General features: G+C 43.4%; 1 pseudogene; it reads left to right on the top strand.

Moving 5' to 3' along the window:
- Positions 1-1,231, top strand: LOC116628732 (annotated as a pseudogene).
- The last annotated feature ends 5,527 nt before the right edge of the window (positions 1,232-6,758 follow it).

Genomic DNA, 6,758 nt, shown 5'->3' with positions numbered 1-6,758 from the left:
ATGGAATTGAACGAGTTCATCCAGAGGTTACTCAAGTGTTTGGCAGAAGGTTGTTTTTTTGTTTTTCATGGCTGCAATAATTACTTTGGAAAAGGCATTTAATGACTTTAAGTGAAATTTAAGATGGAATTGGAGCCCTGCTTCTGGACACTGACGCGCAGAGTTTTGTGAGCTACAGAGTGTTGCGGGGCGGGGGCCAGCAGGAGGGGCCGGGAGGGCAGGGCGCCCCGAGAGTGCGGGGTGGGGGTGGGGGGGCCGCTGCGGGGCGCTGGCCAGGGTCGGCTGACCTGGTCCGGAGGGGCCCCTGGCCGCGGCGCCCGCGGCTGCTGCCGACCCCCGGACCCCAGGGCCGAGCGCCTGCGTGGCCGCGATCGCGGATGCGCCAGGTTGTGCGTGTGAAGCTGTGTGGAAATCTACAACACTATCGGTCCGGTCTTCGGAGTTCAGCGGTGCCCCGTGATGAAGGAACAGTTAATGACAGAGTCGGCCTTCCCTTGCTAACACTTACTTGGCCATCCAGAAAAGCACGCTGTCGATTTGTGGTCAAACCAGTGTTATCAGCAGTCGTTCCTTCCTCCAAAAGGAAGATAAAGGTGTCAAACTGCCGCCATCTTCACAGCAGATGGCAGTGAAATTGCAGCTTCAACCTTGATGGAAATTTTGCTAACGAATGATTTTAAACTTGTCATTAAGAGGTACGATGCCCCAAGAAAGAAAAAAACTGAACATGGAGCATGGGAAAATGGGAAATCTTTGGTTCACAGACTGTTTACAGCTTTGCGTTTAGAAGAGTTTCAGAAAAAGAGCACCGTTTACTGGAGAAAACCGACCACCTGAAGGGACAGCCGTGGCCTCTCCAACAGATCAAAGCTGGAATCGTATCTCGCTCAGGAGCCAAAACCAGCAGCCGTGGGTCCATTTCAGGGGCCCAGTGGCATGGCTCCCCCGCTGGGTGTACTCCTGGGATGTGATGGACCCAGTGACAAACCTCAGCACATTTGCAAATTCCATGGTCTTTTTTGCATACTTCGTAGTCACTCGACAGGATCATACGTATCAGCTGTTAAGGGTACGCAGTTTCTTCACTTCCTGCATGAGAAATCAAAGCAATGGCATTCCATGTGGTGCAGTACAAGTTAAAAGATCCTGCCAAGGCTACAGAATCCCTCAAACAGGTGGCCACTCAATCCGTTTGCGAATGCAAGGAAAGGAACTCAAGGAAAAGAGTTAATCTTACATTTTCAAACGTCACTGAATTTTTCCAGTATGTGCTGATTCTGCAACTTAGAAACTGGAGCTTTTTGAGTCGCACAGTGCCTTTGAATTTGAGTGTTTCAATCTCTTTTGTTAATTTAAAAAAATGCTTGAAAAAAAAAGTGTTGTCAGTTAAGTATTTCAAGGACAGGGATCATGGCTTTTTTTTTTTTTGGACATCTTCCCAGAATAGGAAAAATCTTAATTCAACTCCATTCAACATGCTCATAATCATTTATTGAACATATCCCAATAACACTACTAACTTCCTGTGTAAGACCTTAGGCTTCTTGTACTCTCTGTGCCTAGGTTTCATCCTCTGTAAAATAGGTAATAATATCACCTACTTATAGGGTGAGGAGTAAATGATCCGTAGCGCACTCAGCACCATTCTTGGCCAGACAGAGGACTCGCAGGAAATGTTTGTCATTATTTTTACATCTACCACAGTTAAGTTCTGAGCTAAGTGCTGGAGTTACTCATAATAAGACATGATTCCTGTCCTCAAGAAATTTACCATTTGAAGTAAAGATGTATACGAACAGGCATATAAGATTATCAATGATCAGTGCTGTAAAAAACGTAAGAACAAGGTGCTGGGAGACAATGGACAGGAGAAATGTATTATGTCACAGGGAAGGACACCAGAAGGCCTTACAGGAGGGCTAACATCTGAGCTAAATCTCGAAAGATGAGTTAGGATTTGGATGGACGAAGAGAAGCAGTCTGAGCAGAAGAAATCACATGAGCAACGATGCTGTTCATCATGACAGTGTGTAGTAAATTCAGCATCAGCCAGTGGCCAGTGTGACCAGAGGGTGGGAGATAGGAGTGAGGGCTGACGGGGAGGCCAGAGAAATGATCATAATCAATAGTGAGCCTCTGGGGAAGGCTTACTTAACCAATGCCAGGCCCCACGAACTGGAAGAAGATCACGGGGCCCTATGAGCCATGCTAAAGACTGTGATTTGTCTTACAGGCCATGAGGTACCATCAAAGCTATCTGAGCAGGTCCCTATTTGCAGAAGGATGGAGCACACAATAGGTTCTTGGTAAACACCTGTCAGATTAAATTAAACTGGATGGCGGTAGAGTATAAATGGTGGCAAGTCCTATACAGGTATGAAAGCTACAAAATAAACTCTTAGTAATGGCGTGGTTCAAATGCACTTGATACCTAGAAGGAATGAGTAGGTTCATTCAAGACACATGGCTTATTTTAGAATCAGTGAAAACTATGAAGCCAAGTAGGGAAGCGGTTTCTATCAAAGGTCACTGCTCTACAAAGCTTGAACATAACAAGTATGGATTTATCTTAGTATCTTCTTCCTGAGGCAGCGGGGAGGAGATTAACCCCTGCTTTATGACAGAATGCAGTCATTCGGGGGCCATGGCTGGAGGGGATGTACAGTCCCCATTCCGGTGGGAAGGATATGGGGAAATGGTGTTTCCAGCCGAAGCCAAATCCCTAGCTTCCCAGCCTGTTAAGTGTACCTGAAGCTGGTTTTGGCTCTCCAGCGGACTGGTAAGGTCTTGTTCGGGGACACAAGAAGCCGTACCTGTGTTGAGCCTATGTGCAGGGCATGCAAAAATGACATAATTGCTACTCCAAATTCTGAAAAGCCCTAAGCGATTGGATACATTGGCCATAATCTTGTCTTGTCCAGAGCATTATAGAATATCCAAGCTTGCAAACCAACAGACATGAGTATAAACCTCAGGGCTTCCCCAGGGCTATTGCCAATTCGCCTATTGACAACTATGGCTAGAGAAACTTTATGCAAAGCCTAGAATGTGAGAAGGAGGACTGGTGTGGGGCAAGAGAGAAGATAGCAGGTGGGTGAAAAAGCCAGTCATGTTGGAACGCACTCTCTAGGTCCCCCAGTGCCTGGGAGAGTGGTGTGTTTAATGCCACCTAGTGGCTGGCAATAGATACACAGCTCATCCTTCCCTGCAGGCTTTCTGGGGCACCTGGGGTAGGGGTAGAGGGCCAAGCCAGGAGCCAAATGGGGCCAGGAGTTGTTGTGTAAGAAAGAGCTGCTACTACAGTCCAGAAGATCTTGTCCCTGGGCACATATAAAAGATGACCTTTGCTGTCTTTTGGCTTGGAATAACTTCCAACTGCGTTTCTACATTACCTCCAAAGACACATTTTAGGCTTTGAAAAAGCATGAGCTTTTGCTCACCCAGGGTCACTGTCGGGATTCAGCACTTGGTATGGGTCTCATACTCTGTTACTGCACTGGCCTCTGATGAATTTCTGATCAGCAGCAAGGTCAATGAAGAAAAGGAAGTAAAAGGTGACAATAAGATGGGCTGGGTGCCTGGGTGGCTTAGTGGGTTAAGCATCTGCCTTCGGCTCAGGTCATGATCCCATGGATCAAACCCCGCATCGGGCTCCTCATTTAGCAGCGAGCCTGCTTCTCCCTCTTTAAGATCTTAAAAAAAAAAAAAAAAAAAAACTGCTGAAGAGAATTCCAGGGTGATACCATTTTGCGCTCCTACCAATCTTTTTTTTAAATTGAAGTATAATTTACATATGGTAGGGCTCACCCTTTGTAATGTACATCTCTGCAAAACTTGACAATGCATACAGCTGTGTAACTACCACCACAACCAAGAGTTTCAACCAGCCCATCACCCCCCACCGAAAATTCCTCGGTATACTCTTTGTAGTCACTCTCCCCTCAACCCCAGCTTCTGAGGTGGCTATATTTTTGCCTTTTCCAAAATGTCATATAAATGGAATTACACAGTCCATAGTCTTTTTTTTTTTTTTTAAGATTTTATTTATTTATTTGACAGAGACACAGTGAGAGAGGGAACACAAGCAGGGGGAGTGAGAGAGGGAGAAGCAGGCTTCCCGCGGAGCAGGGAGCCCGACGTGGGGCTCGATCCCAGGACCCTGGGATCATGACCTGAGCCGAAGTCAGACGCTTAACAACTGAGCCACCCAGGCGCCCCAGTCCATAGTCTTTTGAATCTGGCTTCTTTCACTTAGCAAAAGGCATTTCGGGCTCATGCATGTTGTTGCACACAGCAGGAATTCATTCCTTTTTACTGCCAAGTAGTAGTCCCTTGTGTGGATATACCAGTCTGTTTACCGAATCCCAGTTGAGGCACATTTAGGTGGTTATTTCCAGTTTGGGGTCATCATGAATAAAGCCGCTATAAACATTCTCATACAGGCTTCTACGTGAACATAAGTTTCTATTCCACTGGGTAAATACCTCAAAATGGGATTGCTGAGTTGTCTGGTTGAATGTTCAACTTAAAAGAAACTGCGGAACTATTGTCCAGTTTTCATTCCCACCAGCAATGCACGAGAGTTCCAGTTGCTCTGTTCTTGGTATTGTCAGATTCATTGTGGTTTTCTGTTCTTTTTTTAAGTAAACTCCACACCACACGTGGGGCTCGAACTCACAACCCCAAGATCACACCCCCAGGCACCCCGTGTCAGATTTGTTTTTAATTTTTAAATTTCACACACATCCTGGGGTGCCTGGGCGGCTCAGTCAGTTGGGCACCTGACTCTTGATTTCTGCTCTGGTCATGATCTCAGGGTCATTGTGCTGAGCATGGAGGCTGCTTGGAAATCTCTTTCTCCTGCTCCCTCTGCTCCCTCACCCCACCCCAACCCCACTTGCGCACACAAATGTGCGCGCTCTCTCTCTCTCCTTCAAAAATAAGTAAATGAATGAATGAACGAATGAATAAATAGATAAATTTCACAATCCTTATAGTGGTACCTCATCATGATTCTAATTTGCATTTCTCTAATGACTAATAATGTTGCCCTTCTTTTAGTGTGCTTATTTGTACATGAGTTATCTTTTTTAGTGAAGTATCTCTCCAAATCTCTTGCCCATTTTCTATTGAGTTGTTTCTTTTCTTGTCATTGAGTTATTTATTCTAGATAGAAAACCTTTATCAGAGGGACACCTGGGTGGCTCAGTCAGTTAAGCATCTACCTTTGGCCGGGGTCATGATCCCAGTCCTGGGATCGAGTCCTGCATTGAGCTCCTTGCTCAGCAGGGAACCTGCTTCTCCCTCTACCTGTTGCTCCCCCCTGCTTGTGCTCTCTCTCTGACAAATAAATAAATAAAATCTTCTAAAAAAATAAAAGAAAACCTTTATCAGATATGTGATTTGCAAATATTTTCTCCACATCCATGGCTTGAATTTTCATTTTCCTGACAATCTTTTTGAAGAGTAAACGTTCTTAATTTTGATAAAGTTCAATTTATCATTTTTTTCTTTTATGGTTCATGACTTTGACATTGTAGCTAAGAAATGTCTGCCTAACCCAAGCTCAGAATATTTTTCTCCTATTTTATATTCTAAAAGTGTTATAGTTTTAGGTTGTACATTTAGGTCTATGATCCAGGTTGAGTTAATTTTGTATATGGTACGAGGTATGGATCAAAGTTCATTTTTTCATATGGATATGTAACATTCCAGAATCATTTGTTGAAAGACTAGCCTTTTTTCACAGACTTTACACTTGGTTGAAAATCAGTTGACCATATATGTGTGGATCTATTTCTGAACTCTCTTCTGTTCCATTTTGGTCAGTGTGTCTCTCCTTTCACCAATACCACACTGTCTCCATGACTGTAGCTTTATAGTAAGTTTTTACGTCAGGCAGAGTTAGTCTTTCAATTTTATTCTTCTTTTTCAAAATTCTTTTGGTTCCTTTGACTTTCCATCTAAAGTTTAGAATCACCTTCTTGATTTCCAAAAGAAAGAATTCCTGCTAGCATTTTGATTGGGGTTGCTTTGGTTTGGAGAGAATTGGCATCTTATCAGTATTGAACAATATTGAATCCACAAACAAGATGTATGGTCCCCATTTATTTATATCTTCCTTGATTTCTTAGTCCGTGTTTTGTGGTTTTCAGAATACAGATCTTGAATGTATTCTGTTAGATTTCTAGTATTTTGTTGTTGTTTTTGCTATTTTTTATTGTGGTAAAATACATGTGATGTAAAATTTTACCATTTTAACCATTTTTAAGTATATGTAGTTCAGTGGCATTAATACATTCACATTGTTGTACATTCATCACCACTAACCATTTTCAGAACTTCTTCATCATCCCAAACTGAAACTCTGTATCCACTAAATGTTAACTTCTCACACTTAATCATGATGAGCACTGAGTGTTGTATAGAATTGTTGAATCACTACATTGTACACCTGAAACTAATATAATACTGTATGTTAACTATATTGGGATTGAAATTTAAAAATAAAATAAAAAAATTAAAAGCCCCCAGGGGCACCGGGGTGGCTCAGTTGGTTAAGTGCCGGACTCTCGGTTTTGGCTCAGGTCATGATCTCATGGGTGGTGGGATGGAGCCCAGGGTTGGGCTCCGCACTTAGCAGGAAGTCTACTTGAGATTCTCTCTCTCCATCTCATTCTGCCCCTCCCTATGCTTATGTGCTCACTCTCTCTCTCACTCTGTCTCTCTCAAATAAATAAATCTTTTTTTTTTTTTTT

The sequence above is a fragment of the Phoca vitulina genome, unplaced genomic scaffold (assembly GCF_004348235.1).
Source record: "Phoca vitulina isolate PV1807 unplaced genomic scaffold, GSC_HSeal_1.0 scaffold126, whole genome shotgun sequence".
Lineage (NCBI taxonomy): Eukaryota > Metazoa > Chordata > Mammalia > Carnivora > Phocidae > Phoca > Phoca vitulina.
The sequence above is the reverse complement of the archived record's forward strand: the minus strand, read 5'-3'. Positions and strand labels throughout refer to the sequence as shown.